The sequence below is a fragment of the Solenopsis invicta genome, chromosome 15 (genome assembly GCF_016802725.1).
Source record: "Solenopsis invicta isolate M01_SB chromosome 15, UNIL_Sinv_3.0, whole genome shotgun sequence".
Lineage (NCBI taxonomy): Eukaryota > Metazoa > Arthropoda > Insecta > Hymenoptera > Formicidae > Solenopsis > Solenopsis invicta.
This window is the reverse complement of record NC_052678.1, coordinates 3153181-3170033: the sequence shown is the minus strand read 5'-3', so window position 1 is coordinate 3170033 and position 16853 is coordinate 3153181. Positions and strand designations below refer to the sequence as shown.

The following is a 16853-nucleotide window of genomic DNA, read 5'->3' as shown; positions in this document are numbered from 1 at the left end:
TTTATAGATTTTGACCCACTAAACACAATGATGCTATTAATTTTTACTGAAAATGTGGGGAACGTCGTTTTTTAGGTTAAAGTATTTTTACCCTCTCCATGATATAATGATTTTCAATACGAGTGAGTTATTATTTTATGTGAAATTTAGTATACGGAGGTTCTTAATAATGTTAAACAAAAATTGCATACTAAGTTTTACATGAAATAACTTTTATTTGTATTGAAAATCATACATTACGAAGAGAATGAGAAATAAAACTTTAACCTGAAAAATGATGATGTTCTCTACATTTTCAATAAAAATTAATAGTATCATTGGCAGGTCAAAATCTATAATATATCATTGGCAGGTCAAAATCTATAATAGCGATTTCGGCTGAGGCGCAACGATTGCACATTTCAGGATCCAGATAGTTATCTATTTTGACACTCGGCTTATTAGAATGCGAAACTCGGCTATTTCCATGTGCGCAATTGTCACTCGGGCCTTTTTTTTTTTGGTAATGGATGGGAAATGCGTTACTGCATACCCCAGGGGGAGGCCTGGTGGTTATGTGGGGCTCTCCCCCGCCGACGTCGTATCGACGGGGGCTTACCCACTAAAACCCCTCCGGGTGTCCTGCCCTGGTCCTTACGGGGGGAGCTCCGGGAACACGTGCAGCATACTTTCGGAGCCCCCCCGGATCCGGTCGGCCTACGTCCGACTTGGCTCGCCAGGGGCGCCTTAACGGTAGACACCCCTGCAGAGCTTTTTAGGCCTTGTCAGCCTCAGGTCGAGGGAAGGGGACACCGTCCCTCCCCCGCCTCTTCCCCTATTTTTTGGGGGGTATTACCCGAGGATCCGGCCCCCGCCGAAGAGCCACGGGTTTTCCTTTTTCCGAGGGGGGTGGGGGGGGATGAGGGAGGTTGAGCTCTCCACTCTCCCCCCCCCTTCCCGGCGAGGCCAGGGGCGGGAGGACAACTAGCTGGTGCGCTGGGCGCCCTCCCCCCCATGTCAACTGGTCCCGTCGGCTTGTTACTCGGGCCTGTAGATAGTTATCTGGGTCCTAAAATGTACAATATTAGTGCCCCTCAACCAAAATTATTATAAGATTCACTAATATACTTTTTACGTTTTTATTAATGGACAAAAAATGGTCTTTTTTAAACATTGTTTTTTAGCTTGAAATTTACATTCAAGACATTCAAGAATTAAATTAAAAATTAACTGTCAATTTGTTAAAACCTTTTACAAAAGCGTTATAAGCGGCTACCTATTTATAAAAAAATATAGAAAACAAAATAAAAAATTTTGTACTTTATAATTTCTATCCTATTTTTCCCTCTCGGTAAAAATAATATATACATATATATATATATATATATATATATATATATATATATATATATTATTATTATTATTATTTTATACATGTCTACGAATAAAATTTTGATAACAGAACAATGTGTAAAAGTTTTGATATAAAAATTTTATAAAAATAAAATAATTTTCTATTGTACATACATCAGGCTACTTTAGATTTTAATAGATAAACTTTGAGAATAAAGATATTCAAGGAAGAGAAGAAAGCTCGTTGCGATTGAATAAATTCATAATCTTTAAGAATTTGATGCATAAAGATTGCAAAACTTTATAATATATGTATAATTATACGAGTTTATCTTATTTCTTTTGGTTTTTCTTATTTCTCTTCATTATTTCATATATAAAGCAAGAACATAAAATCTTGGAAAAATTTATAATCTTAAACAGACATAATTAGAAAAAATATTTTTTATGTAAGCAAATTATGTTTGTTTCAGATTATAAATTCTTTCAAGAAACTTTTATATTCTCGCTTATTTTTAAAAAAATGATCTGACTATATTAATAAAATTTGTGTTTAAATACTCTCAAAGTTAACCTATTAAATTTAAAGCGTTCTGCGAATTTGTAAGTATATACCCATATAGCGTAGAATTTTGCAGAATTATTGTTGTAATATTGTTGCAACATTACAACATTTGCTGCAAGCTTGTGCTGTATGGATAGCAATGCGTCTCAATTTAACAAATTGCACCGTAACATATTTGTAGTTTTATATTGTAATCCCATAGTGTCAGCGTTGCTGCAAGCTTACAATAACATTGTAGAAACATTTTGCAATGTCTATTTTCGATACTGCATGCGTTAAAAAAGATCAAAACGTACACCCAAGGACTTTGATTCTGTCCATGGGAAAATTTTCTAAACTGAAAAGTCGCTATCTTTCTACATACTTACAGTTCATGATTAACGTAACGACCAATAAGCTCTAGTCGTTACATTAATTATAAACTGCGAGTATGTTGAAAGTGACTTCTTAGTTTGGAAAATTTCCCCATGGACAGAATCAAAGTCCTTGGGTGTACATTAATACGTTTTTAAAAAAAAACGTATTAGTTAGCTAAATGGTATTTAAACGTTTATTAAACGTACCCAAAAAACAAAAATAAATTTAAATAAATTGAAAATTCTATTTATTGTAATTTATTTGAGTTCACGAGTAAGAGTCCCTTAGAGTCCCAGAGTATTTTTGAATTCAAATGAACTCGAATGAATTAAATTGAATTACAAAATGCTCTATTCATCATACTTATTTGAATTCGGATGGATTCATGCCCCCGTTATATTATTTTTAGATTCAAATGAATTAAAATACTAAATGAGCTATTCATGTTGAATTTGAAGGTATTCATGTTCATATTAAATTATTTTTCAATTCATATAAATTGAAATATAAAATGAGTTATTCATCATGTTGAATTTGAATGTATTTATATTATTCTCGGATTTAAATGGACTGGAAAAATCTAAAGCGCAAATTCGAAAATGTCGAAATAAATTTATTTCTAGCCATTTTAATTTATTTTTGTTTGCTGCGTACCATGTTGCTTAAAAATGTTCCGAAAAAAATTACATCAAATAATCAATTCAAAATGTTTATACAATTATATTATTTCGATATATTTACGGGTACGTACAACGCATGAGATCAACATTTCTAAGTGTTACTTCAACCAGAGAGAAACCTGAGAGAGGCCATGCCGTCGATTTTCGTGTGACGCTTTCTCTAGGTCGTACAGTGGCGCCAATGGATCCACATTTTCAGTCGGCGGAACTATATGGCTGGATCCACCTTTTTTCCCGCTCGATTGGTGTATGTCCGTAGCAGCTACGGGAAAAAAGGTATACGACCTAGAGAAAGCGTCACACGAAAATCGACGGCATGGCCTCTCTCAGGTTTCTCTCTGGTACCGGCGAGCATAACGTTATGTGACGTTTAAAATGGCATACAAATTTAGAAGCCAAAATCATGTAACGCTCCGTAGTCCGCATGAAACACTATCGCTTTTTATAAGACTTTTACTCTTCGTAACGTGGGCTTTAACGCGCCGCTCGGGAGGAACCGGTTTTATGAATGGTCCCGTTTTGCATAATTAGTAATTAGTATTTGCATCTTTTTCCGCGTAATTGCATCGTTGACGGCAAAATATTTAGTATTTTTAATATTCGCGAAAAAAAAGATTCTATTGTTACACGAAATCATACAAAAATGAAACAAATTGTGTTACTGCACGAAACGCTGATGTTTATCTTACTTATGTGCTTGTATAATAAATCAGTTGTTTTAATCCACCAATTAATCATTGTGCGCAAAACAATTTTTTATAGTTACTCAAATATGTGTAAATCATAATTTTTTGCATCAAAACTTGGATACTATAAAATCATTAAAATTGATAGTAAAATCACTATGGAAAGCAACACAGTTCAGCGTAGCTGTCAAATAAATCATCTAAAACACGGCTTATCATTTTTATATGCTATTTCAATATAATAAATTAATTTATAATAAATTATTTATGTAGCAGTATATGCATGGTTGAGTAGTAACTAGTCAAAAAGTTAAACGTTGTGCAATTAGAAAGATAAATGTTTTACTTTTTAACTTAATTAATTTTGAATAAACAAATTTTTAACTTCAAATAGTTATTTTTAAAATACATATGAATCTTAAATCATAAACATCATTTTCCACGTTAAAAGTATTTACGTAAAAAGATTATGTAAGAAAAAGAAATTGTGAAAGGAAAAAGTAATCTTATTTAAATAATAATATTTCTTTGTTATTTCATATAAAAATGCCATTAAACTCAATTTAAAAACAAAATGTTTAATTTATTTTGGATGATTGCAATTGTTTTACTATTATAAAATAGAGTAATCTAATTTAATGTAATAATATTATTTAAAATTAACTTTTAAATTTAACTTAAGTTAATGTAATCTTAATTTAACTCTTAAACACGTAAGTGGATCTGACCCCACATGAAGCTTTGAACGCTTGCTATTTGAAGACGGAATGAGATAGGAGGTTCGGAGCAAGACGTAAAAAAAGTTTGAAATCTCCTCTTTCGATTGATATGTTTGACCAACTTTTTTGATCAACTAGAATTCGAACGTCACGGCAGCAAAGTTTTGTTAGGGCAAATGCGATCCATATAGTATGTAAGTGGAAATTTTTGTGACTATTTTACATAAAAAAACTGGACAAAATGCGTTCGAACAGGTCGGTTTGCGGATGTTACTCGCATATACTCTGTCTAAAGTTGGAATACTATAAAATGCTGTTTTACGAGAAAAGGGAGTTTTTTCTAAATACATAATACATATAATAACATTTTTGATAATAAAAGACTGCACCGAGCAAGTTCCATAAGTTGAATTCAGGCCATAAGGTATCAGTAAAGTAGAGGCAAGCGTTGGAAAGCTAAAAAAAAATTAGTAAAATTATTTAAATGCAGATCTGTTTTGATAAGTTATGAGAAGAAATATATATTTAAGTCACAAGAATAAAGTACGTTCTCTTACCTGCCAAAAAGTCGCTAAGTCGACATTCTCCAGACGTACGAATCAATAACTCTGGATTTGAGGATTGGTAAGTGTACAAATAGTCAGATATTAACTCTTCGGTAATATCTTCTAGTAAGATTTCATTATGTTTTACAGCCGTTGCAATATCTGTAATTGCATGAGTAAGTTCATCCCTTGCTGCAAACATAAAAAAATATAAAAATATATATTTCTAAATTACGTATTTACGTAACATTGGAAAAAAATGTAAATTTTCATTTGCATTTAGTACAAAATATAAAAGTGAGTGCATATATAAATATGATTTACGATGATCATATACTTACACGTATAAGCGACAGCAAAATTTAAAAATGCTTTATTATTATCCTTAGTGGCAATTACAATTTGAGCCATTAATTGGTTTATATCTTCTGGGATCAAGGACAAATTTCCAAACGCACGAAAGCACACTCCAGCATCCATCAATATGTCTCTAAAAATCAGGGTTAGGCACGTTATTTTATAAAAATAACGCGTTACATTTTGTAAAAAGTAACTCGTTAACGTTATTCGTCAGTGATTTTATAAAAGTAACTCGTTACCGTTACCGTTACTTTGAAAATAACGATTTGTTATTTTTTTGTCATTTTTTTCTAATGCTAAAGTATCAAGTTATTAGATTTTAAAATTACTTTATTTAATAATTAATATTGCATGTAGTAGTAAATATTAAAACTTTAAATTCTCTAAACTTATATACAATTGTATAGAACATAGTTTTTTTTATATTTATTTAACTTGTCTAATAATTTTTCAAATTCCTTATATTAATATCTTATTTACTTTTTACTATTTTTATACTGCACAATTTTTATAGACATTTAGATTAAACATTGTTTTTAGATTTAAACTTCGTCACATTTTACATCTCAGAAATAAATCAAAATTTTTTCAACAATATATGTGTGTGTGTGTGTGTGTGTGTGTGTGTGTGTGTGTGTGTGTGTGTGTGGGGGGGTATTCATAACGAAAGAAATTTTAAGTTTTTATACCATAGTAAATACAAAATTTGGAAAAAATTCCATACAATTTATGTAAAAAAAATATTATCAATTAATTGAATTTTCGTCAGAAAACTGTAAAATAAAAAATTTAACCGATGTTTTTTTCTTACTCAAATCGTATGGAGTCTTTTAATGTAGAACAATGACAAAAAACCTATTTATTGTGATAAAACGACATTCTATGTACACTCAAAAACTGATTCTTTCACTAAAATTTATTACAATTACGATTCATAATCATCACATTTGAATGATTATGATTGATTATGAATGATGATTAATCAAACATTATTGATCAATATAAAAAAATTGATCAATACAAATCAATTTTAAACTAATTTAATGAGTAAGTGAATATTTAAAACCATTTTCTAATTGTATGTACATTGCGCATTATTATGATTTTGAAAATTTATTCTTCCATTTGATTTGGATAAAAATATTTGTATCCAATCAATACTCTAATGCGCGAAAAAATATTCTTTAAAAAATATTCTGAAGGACAGAATCAATTACCGTGGGTACTTCATAAAAAATAAACATTAAAAAAGTATTAAAGAAATATTGAGTACATGTTATATGAATATTTACTGAAATCATTTTCTCAAGTGAATAATTAAAAGCAAATTTATATAATGTTAAATAAACATTAAAAAATGTTAAATAAAATTATTTTTTGAAATGAATAATTCATAAAAAATAAAAACTTGAAAAATATTTCTCCTATCTTTCTCTATCTGAAAAAGTGCATGTTATTCGATATTATAAATAGATAATTGTATCTTTCTCAAAGTTTATTGTTAACGCTTTTTCGTAATGCTGATTTTGGTTCTCCCGCGCTACACACTGATCGCGAGCTACTGTTATCGCAGAGATCGCATTTTCACGTTATGTATATCCAGGGTTAATAGTAAATTTATAATTTGAAGCTTATATATAATATCGAAAGTTGTGTAACGCGCGCTTGTTTTGCTAGTACATATAAAAAAACAAAGTAAATTAAAAAAATATTAAATAAACGTTACGCAAATGTTTACTGAAATTATTTTGTATAATGAAAAATTAATGAGCAATAAATGTTTGCATAATGTTAAATAAAGATTTAAAAAATGTTAACTGAAATTATTTCGATAACAAATAATTAATGAAAACTAAATATTAACCAAACGTTAAATAAACGTTTAAAAAATGTTAATTAAAATCATTTTTTCTAACCTACAATTAATAGCAAATAAATGTTTACATAATATTAAATAAACATTTAAAAAATATTTTGTAAAATCGTTATCTCAAATGAATTATTAATGACAAATAAATATTTATAAAACGTTAATTAAACGTTTAAAAAATGTTAACTAAAATCATTTTCTGAAATAACTAATTTATGAAAAATAAATGTTTACATGATATTAAATAAACGTTTTAAAAACGTATTTTTGAGATAATAATTTTTAAAATAATTCTTCAGTAAAAAAAAATGTTAAATAAATGTTAAATAAATATTTTTTTCCAAAATAAGTTGAGAAAAGGAATATTAAAAAAAAATAAACATTTAAAAAACATTTTTTAACTATTTCTTTCCTGCTTGGGAAGATTTAAAATTGTGCCGCATTGTAACGCTTGATTTAAAATACATATATATTTTTTAAGAGGTTGTTAAATTTCTGCCTACTGAGATCCATGAGGCCATCAAGTTCCTCTTGGCTACGATTAAAGTTGCCTATGCTGAACGCATAAACTGTGATTTCTTTGATACCAAGGTCCATGCACCAATTCAACGTTTCAATCATTTTATCAAACCTGTCACAAATAAAATATGTAACACATATACAGATTAGCATTTGCAAACTCTTTTCTCAAAGATACATACCCCTTTAAGTGTCCCTCCTTTTTTGTCATGTTTCGTTTCTGCGCGTAGCGTCTGTTACCATCCATGATGAACGCTACGTGCCTGGGAACCTTTCCGGTCTTTATGATGTTCAAAACCAAGTAGGAGAGGCCGAGGTAAGATGTTCCTGGGGTACAATGTTACGGTGATTATAATTTCAACATAAAAAAAATAGCGATATGTTCTAAGTACGTCACGAAACAACAACCGATCACGCAAGTGCGGCAACTATCTTAATATTGCAAATAGCGTTTAACTTAATTTACGCCGCGGTCTGTGCAAAGACATGCTCGTAAATCAAGTAAGTAAATATTTGTCTATCGTAATTTTTTGGTCTATTTTGCTTATTTAAGGTAGTTCCTATTATTTATTGTGTTTATGTAGATGGATAGACATTCAGAAATATGATACACTAGTGTTTATTCGTCTATTTTAATATGTAGGCAAAAAATTGTATCAAGATGTTACATGTGTCGAATGAGGCTAGTTGTTACCGTAATTTGGGGTACGCTGTTACCTTGGAAAAATTTGCCCTGTCGCATATGTGCAGTTGTCTATATCGATTCTCATTTTATTATAGGATGCGGACATATAACAAAAGACAGGAAAAGTTTTAATGGAATATACAACATTTAGTGTCAAAGAATTAAAGTGGAAGCAGAAATGAGAAAATTTTATTAAAATAAAAAATTTTTAAACTACAAAAACTTGACGCTCTTAGATATTTAAATATCTATCTAATAATCAAATGTTGTAAAGTATAATAGTAACTTAGAAAATTATAATAACTTACAATGTTACTTAAATGTTAAAGAAACTTAATCTGTAACTTACTTCTAATTGTTTTTAAAACGCATATTTTACAAGTGTTACATTTATTGCATTCGTTCTGCCAATTCTTTTCCTTGCTTTTCTTATCCAGTAGCGCCATATTTTCATAGGTAAAAAATTTTTTATTTTAATAAAATGTTCTTATTTCTGCTTTCTTTTTTAAGTTTTTAATATTTAACTTTTTATTGTTCTTCTAAAAGGTTGATTACATTTTTATTTTATCATTATTTAAATTAGGTACGTAAAAAGATTACAAAGATTATCTTAATATTGTTTTCCTAAAAAGCTGATCATTATTTTATTTTATTATTATTTAGATTAGATTTTTAAATTTATTATTTAGAAGGATCGTAAAGATCATTTCAAAGTACTGATCTTATAAATACAAATGTTTGTCACAAAAAAATGAGATAAAATATAGTTTCAAATGTGGTTTATAATTATTATAAACTCTATGATTATTAACATAATTATAATTAAATATAAATATTAGTTGTTTAGCTTTAATGTACCTGATTGTCTCGTTACCTCATTAAATATTAATTATAAATGTAATTCACGTGTTTTGATTTATTAAAAGATGTTTTCTTTTTTTCTTTAAATGACTTTATATCTTTTGGTAACAAATTACCCCAGTGCTTTTGGTAACAACTAACCCCATGAAGGGGTAAAACGTTCCTCTCTGTCTCTGACACTTATAAATAACTTTGTACAAAAATCAATGATAATATACTACAATTAACCTTATAATCCTAAAATACAATAAATTTGATGATAAATCAGTCAATAGTCAAAGGAACAACAAATTATTTTACTAGTTATTTTTGATATTTTCTTAAAATCGGAACTTTTATCCCCGGTCTCCCCTATTGCAGCCAGTTCATGATACACTTCGTTATCCATGAAGGTGCATTATCCATAAAGGTGCGTTCCGAATCTAGGGACTCTAGTAGAAGTTGTTAGAAAGTTGTTCCGAATTAGCTATTGCTAGAAACCCTCTAACTATTGCGCGCTTTGAAAGTGCTTCGAGAGTGCGTATAGATACATAAAAGCTACTGCGCTGCTCGATTGTCGGGCGGTCTTTTTATACTGAAGTGATTACGCTAACATAAGCCGCTGCTTGGCGCAATTACTTCCGCTTTGTTAGCGCGTACGCGCGTACACATTTTCGGTCGTTGCCCGATGGATTTATGGGATTGTTGATTTTGCCTCGTATTGCGAAGGTGCTTGCTAAATGGTTTTACTTTCGGGTCATGGTAATTGATTCTTGTTGCCATGCACCGTGTTATGGCTAGGCTATAACACCTTATTTGTATCCAGGAATGGGCATTATTGAATAATTTTTCATTTAAATAATAAAAAAATCACGAATAAAAATTTATTCGTTATTCGGTTATTCTTGTAAATAATAAATAAAAATGTATTTGTTATTTGACCTCTTATAAATGATGAATAAAAATTTATTCGTTACTCAGCCTCTTGCAAATAACGAATAAAAATTTTTTCGTTATTCAACCCGTTGTAAATAATGAATCAAAATTTATTTGTTATTCGGTCTCTTATAAATGACGAATAAAAATTTATTTGTTATTCAGCCACTTGTGAATTATAAATAAAATTTTATTCGTTATTCGGCCTCATATAAACGATGAATAAAAATTTATTCGTTTTTCAGCCACTTGTGAATGATGAATAAAAATTTATTCGTTATTCGGCCTCTTGTAAATAATGGATAAAGTTTATTTGTTATTCAATATTGTCGGAAAATATAATTCGATATAATTTCTTTTTTATATTTTAGCGTTACAAGCGCCTTTGTATTTATATCTAAGCGGCTCATTTCGTTGGTGTCTCGAACCCAAATAACTCACTTTTGTTTATTTCCCCGTGCGTATAGACCCCGCGATTTTCTTTTTTACACAACTGCTTATTTAAAATTTTGATTTCATTCGTTTAAAATATTAATTATTTCAATAATTATAATCGTGTCTTAAGTGTGTTTTCTTGAGCGAATACTATTCGCTAATATTCCGCAATAAACGCCTCTACAACAAATATCTTATAAATAATGAATAAAAATTTATTCGTTATTTGTTCTTTTGTAAATAATGGATAAAAATTTATTTGTTATTCAGCATCTCACAAATAATAAGTAAAAATTTATTAGTTATTCAGCCACTTGTGAATGATGAATAAAAATTTCATCATTATTTAGCTGCTTGAAAATGACGAATAAAAATTTAAACGTTATTTAGTTATTCTTAAATAATGAATATAATCACTTATTCAATACAACCTTTATTCAATACATCTTGAATAAGAAACAAAAATTTATTTTTTTATTCAATTCTCTTTGAATAACAAAATAAACAACTGAAATTATTATTATTTTTATTCTATAAATTCTGAATAACAAATAAAAGTTAATTTTTAATTTTGTTCATAACAAATAACTACCTTAGCATTAACTGAACATATATATTTTAATAATTTAAAATGATTTTGTACTAATAATTAAAAAATGTAAAGGAGCATTTGAAAAAAACGTTATTGGTTAACATAATTTCATCAATAACATCAGTTATTATATTAAATTAATCAATTTAATATAAATAGTGATATTACTAACTCTTATTCGATTTATGCTGTGTTACGACCGAAAATTAATTTGGCGCACATTCTGCTTAAATTCGAAGAAGTATATAAAATTACACAAATAAATATAAGCACTAAGATCTAGCTGCGACCGAAGTAAGTCTTCTTACTAACAAAATCTTAAACATTATTTAGTCATTCTTGACTAAATTATTCTTTATTCAATACTTATTCCTTATTCAATACATTTTGAATAAGGAACAAAAAATTATTCTTTTATTCAATTTTCTTTGAATAACAAAATAGACAACTGAAATTATTATTATTTTTATTCTATAAATTCTGAATACCAAATAAAGATTAATTTATAATTTTGTTCGTAATAAATAAGTACCTCAGCATTAACTGATCATATATGTTTTAATAATTTAAAATTATTTTACTGATAATTAAAGAATGTAAAGGAGCATTTGAAAAAAAAATGTTATCGGTTAACATAGTTTTTAAAATTTTTAATATAATATATTTATTACATTTATTATGGAATTTATAGAATAAAAATAATAATAATTTCAGTCGTTTATTTCGTTATTCAAAGAGAATTGAATAGGAAAAAAAATTTTTGTTCCTTATTCAAGATGTATTAAATGAAGATAAGTGCTTATTCATTATTCAAGAGTGACTAAATAACGTTTAAATTTTTATTCATCATTTTCAAGTAGCGGAATAACAAATAAATTTTTATTCATCATTTACAAAAGGCTAAATAACAAATAAATTTTTATTCATCGATCGTTAATCATTAAAAGTCAATCATGCCCATCCCTGGTATAGATAATTTCTTAGATTTTAGTCTTTGTATCTATGTACGATGAAACGGAAGTAACTGTTCATTTTTCAATATTTTGTAAACTGTTATTAACATCTAATTGCTTATCACAAATGTAAATTTATTGTCTTCAATCATTTCTAAAATTTTCTCTTTTGTTTCGATCATTCTTATCCGACGATCACCATCAGTTTCAACATAGTTTTATTAATTAGAAGAGAAGGAGGCTACTGCGGATATTACCGCTACTCCTGTTATTTTCATTATTAAGTGATGAATTCTAACAATTGCTTATAGACTTATTCGTTTGACAACTTTTTGTAGTTTTACCAGTACACTAATGCACAACAGCTAACAATTAAGTTATAAGTCATTTTTATTCTTGAACACTTCTAAACTTTTGAAAAGTATATTTCAGCACTTAATTACATATAAAATAAACATGGGTGTTTCTTCTCCTCTACTATTCCGAGATCATCTAATGCTCAAAAGATTTTCGATCGGAATGCATGCAATTTGGATAATGCTTCGCATTCAATCTTTCCGTACGCACGTTTATACAATTTGCTTCACAGTAAACTAAACATATCATTGTATTCGTTGTTATATCGGTACATTTTTTTTTCACAAAAAGTTACTTTTATGTGAAATACTTAGATGATGCGACCAGTAAAATATTCATAAAGTTTGTAATGTCTGGTGCCACCTCTGGGAAAGTTGAGATGTATCAAATACACAAATATAAAAAAATAATGAAAAAAATTGCATCTATCATGATTTCCTTTTGCGACTAAGCATATTATTGTTTAAAATTATTGTTTATAAAAAGAAAATTATTGTTTATAAAAGAAGAATGCATCATTATAATAACAACAAATACGCCGATATGTATTTAATTTATGGTAAAGCACACTGTGTAAGTATACGTGCAGCAAGATTATATGCAGTACGTTATCCAAATCGTATGCATCCTGATTGCAAAACTTTTTAACCGACTGGACCGCAGAATTCTAAATAGTAATTGTTTGATGTCGGCATCAAAAGTTGACGTAGGTCGTAATCGTCGAATAAGAACGATCGGAATGAAAAAAAGAATTGTAGAAATAATTGCTCAAGATTCTATTACTAGTATGTACACGTGTAATAAGTCACGAATCAGCTACAAAATCTTAGAAACGACCTTGATAACGACTCTCTTTTCGAGGATTTGAATTTGATTATAAAAAAGATGAAAAGATTTTACTGGCTCTTTATATAAAGAGAAGAAGGAAACTATTTATTAGATTACTTATTATTTCAAAATTATTTTTTAAAATAATTTAGGACAACTTAATGATGTCGGTGCCTTCAAATATAGTTTTCGTCTTTTGGGTGGTCTTGCAGGTTTAATTACACGTGTTGGTTCTTTGACATAAACAAGGACGTGAGACGTACTAAATCGAGAATCGGGACATAACTTTGATGTGAAATATCTATGTGTGAAGAAAATACAGATTGTCGTGATTCATTTGTTCGCGAGTGAACGGAATGTAACACTATTGTATTTCTTTATCTTTCGCCGATTAATTATTACTATATTAATGTAAGGTCATCAGCAGGTGACAGAGTTCCGAGCTGGTATCCAACGCGGTATCGCTATAAATTAAATTGTCAGTGTGTACCAGCGAGCATAACATTATGTAACGTTAAAAATGGCATACAAATTTAGAAACTGAAATATGAGATTTTTACTCTTCGCTATCGTAACGTGAGCTTTAACGCGCCGCTCGGGAAGAACCGGTTTTATGAATGGTCCAGTTTTGCATAATTAGTAGGCATCTCTTTCCGCGTAATTACATCGTTGGCGTACCGGCCAAAACATTTAGTATTTTTAATATTCGCGAAAAAAAAGATTCTATTGTCACACGAAATCATACAAAAATGAAACAAATTGTGTTATTGCGCGAAATGCTGATGTTTATCTTACTTATGTGCTCGTAAAATAGATCAGTTGTTTTAATCCAGCAATTAATCATTGTGCGCAAAAAAATTTTTTATAGTTACTCAAATATGTGTGAATAATAGTTTTTTGCATCAAAACTTGGGTATTATTAAATCATTAAAATGGATAGTAAAGTAACACAGTTCAGCGTAGCTGTCAAATAAATCATTCAAAACACGGCCTGTTAAACGTAACTTTTAAAATAGCTTAATTTTATAAACTTTTAATTTATGTAAGTTTTAAAGAAATATTAATTTAATTAATCCTGAGAATGTGCATAAACAGTAAAAATGATTCTATGTAGTTCTAATTAGCTTACCTAAAATGTATTTAAATCCCATATTCTGCAAATTGCGAAACTGATGATAAATAAATGATATTATCATTGCCAAACAATGTATTATCGTTGTTGTTACATCCGTCATTATGTTCTGTTAAAAATAAATATGCACACATCAGAAATTTTTTCTATTACAATACACGAAAAAATATAGATTAAAAAACAATAGCACATATGAAATTTTTTTGCAAATTACAAAACTGTATAAATAAATAACATCTGTAAGCAGTGTATTATCGTCATCACGATAATATCAGCTACTTTTTGATATTGTCGAATAATGTTCGCGTATATAATAGCAATTTTTTCTACTAATGTAAACGGAAAAGTAAAGATAAACAGATAACAGTGCATGTAAAAATTTTAAATGCAAAAATGCGCAGATTTTCGGCGCCTATATTCAATGCCTATTCGTCGGAGTTGTTAGCGAAGGGGAATGGGGGTTATTGATGGGCGGCCGAATCCCAGGAAAGTATTGGGAGCACTTCGCGTAGGCCAAGCCAGGTTTACTGCTTACGTAAAACATCGTCGTTGGGTTAGGGTAGGTTAGGCTTCGCGGTGCATGTTTAGTTCGATTCCGTGATCCGTCTCGAGATCAGACGCAAAAAAAAGTTGGGTTTTGCCGGTGAGTATGCCGGTCACGTCTAGGTCGGCGAGTCTCATATACCCCGCGTACCGAGCTGCCGATCGCGCGCCGAGCGCTGTGGCCTCAGGGGCGTTTCCATCTCAGAAGTATGTTGAATATATGCCCTTCTACTAAAGTACCTCAAGGGTAATGTGGAAAGCTATTGTCTAAATTCTAATTACCGTACATTATTGTTATTATAAAAATTAAGTTAAAAAAAGTTTTTCTCGAAAGGTACGCTACTAGCGTATTTTTAACTTACGGATGCTCCTGAGGCAGAGCGCCGCTCGCGTGATCGCGAGCTCGACCTTCGGGTGGCGAGCGGAAGCCGTGGGAAAAGTGAGCGTCGCTTCAGGAATCGATCCAAAATGCGCAGATCGTTGCGAGCTCTGAGTTCAGAATAGGGCTACAATCGTCGGACATGGGGCGACCTTGGGTCCGTGTTATATAACAAGTTGACCGTGGTCAGTTGACCGATTGAAATTTACTTTTATTTTCATCCATGGGCGCCGACTACATGGATGCAAATCTATTCGACGTCAATGCCGATGGTTGATATTAATAAGTATTTCAAATACCTTTCAACCACTGGAAAATTTCATTTCTATTAGATGCAGTTTTGCAAATATATAATTAACAAAAATAATTAAGGTCACTATTGTCTTCTCTTATCCAGATAACATATAGTTGAAAATTGGGTCATGTAGACGTTTTTTATTAAACAGATTTTCCGAAATTTTTTCATATTTAATTTAATTATTATATTATATTGACACAAAATTACTAGTTGCATTCTTATTTAAACGAATAACAGGAAAGCTATTCCAGATGCTATTCCGCATTTGTGAAAATAGTAAAAAAGAATATTACTGTCTGCCCTCAAGCCCCTCACACCGCTTGCAACCCACCTACAGCTGAGCTGCCGACCGACACCTTTCTCTTCGAGCAGGTATCGATGTGCCGTAGGTGGTCATTTTGAAGCAATCCAATACACTTAAGGAGTGCGAATTTTAAAAAAGAAATTTTGTAACACTTTTTTTAACTCATTCTAGAAGGTACAAAGCAGTTTATAAAGAAATAAAAAAATTGATTTTTCAAAAATTCTACAGTGGTGTTACCCCTTAAAAGCTCGTTTAAATCTGAGGCGGTGCCTTTCCTTGTTAGTATTCATTTACATATTATTGCGTTAATTATTGCTACTGGTATTTATAATATATATTAAATAATGCAAAAATTTGCAACTTATTATTAATAACCATTGATAGCAAAAGAAAAAGTTTGTGAGAGATGACTGATCCGCTTCACGCGGAATTGCTCTTATTGTAAGTATTATAACAAATTATAATTATTCAGAATAATATGTCATTAGTAGTAGTATTAGAAATTTTTTGTTCAACTAATAGCATGTAACTTGAATTTATTTTGCAACTCAATAGACCATTTTATTTTTATCGAACGGCTGCTTGGCGTCGTCGATCACTTTTGTTAGGATAGGCCATCAATCAATAAATTGAAACGCTGCGACAAGCAAACGTGAGAGAGAATCCGAAAAACCAGTTGTACATTGCAACACTCGCCTTTCATGCTCGGTTCAACGCACTAGTCATAGCATGAATATTTCTATTTTATCCAATGCGACAGACGAGATGCTGATGAAGATCGAATGAAAGAATGTGAAATTGAATGCGTTCACACCTAAAGTACTCCAATTTATATGCGGGAAGTTTCTCCTTGACATTTCACCATTTTCGTGACGTCGCGCGTCGAGTGTCAAAACATTTTTGCATAGAATTCCGACAATCGACGTAATTTCATTGGT

General features: G+C 30.0%; 1 pseudogene; it reads right to left on the bottom strand.

Moving 5' to 3' along the window:
- Window positions 1-4396: 4396 nt before the first annotated feature.
- LOC120359648 lies at window positions 4397-15558 on the bottom strand (annotated as a pseudogene).
- Window positions 15559-16853: the final 1295 nt, after the last annotated feature.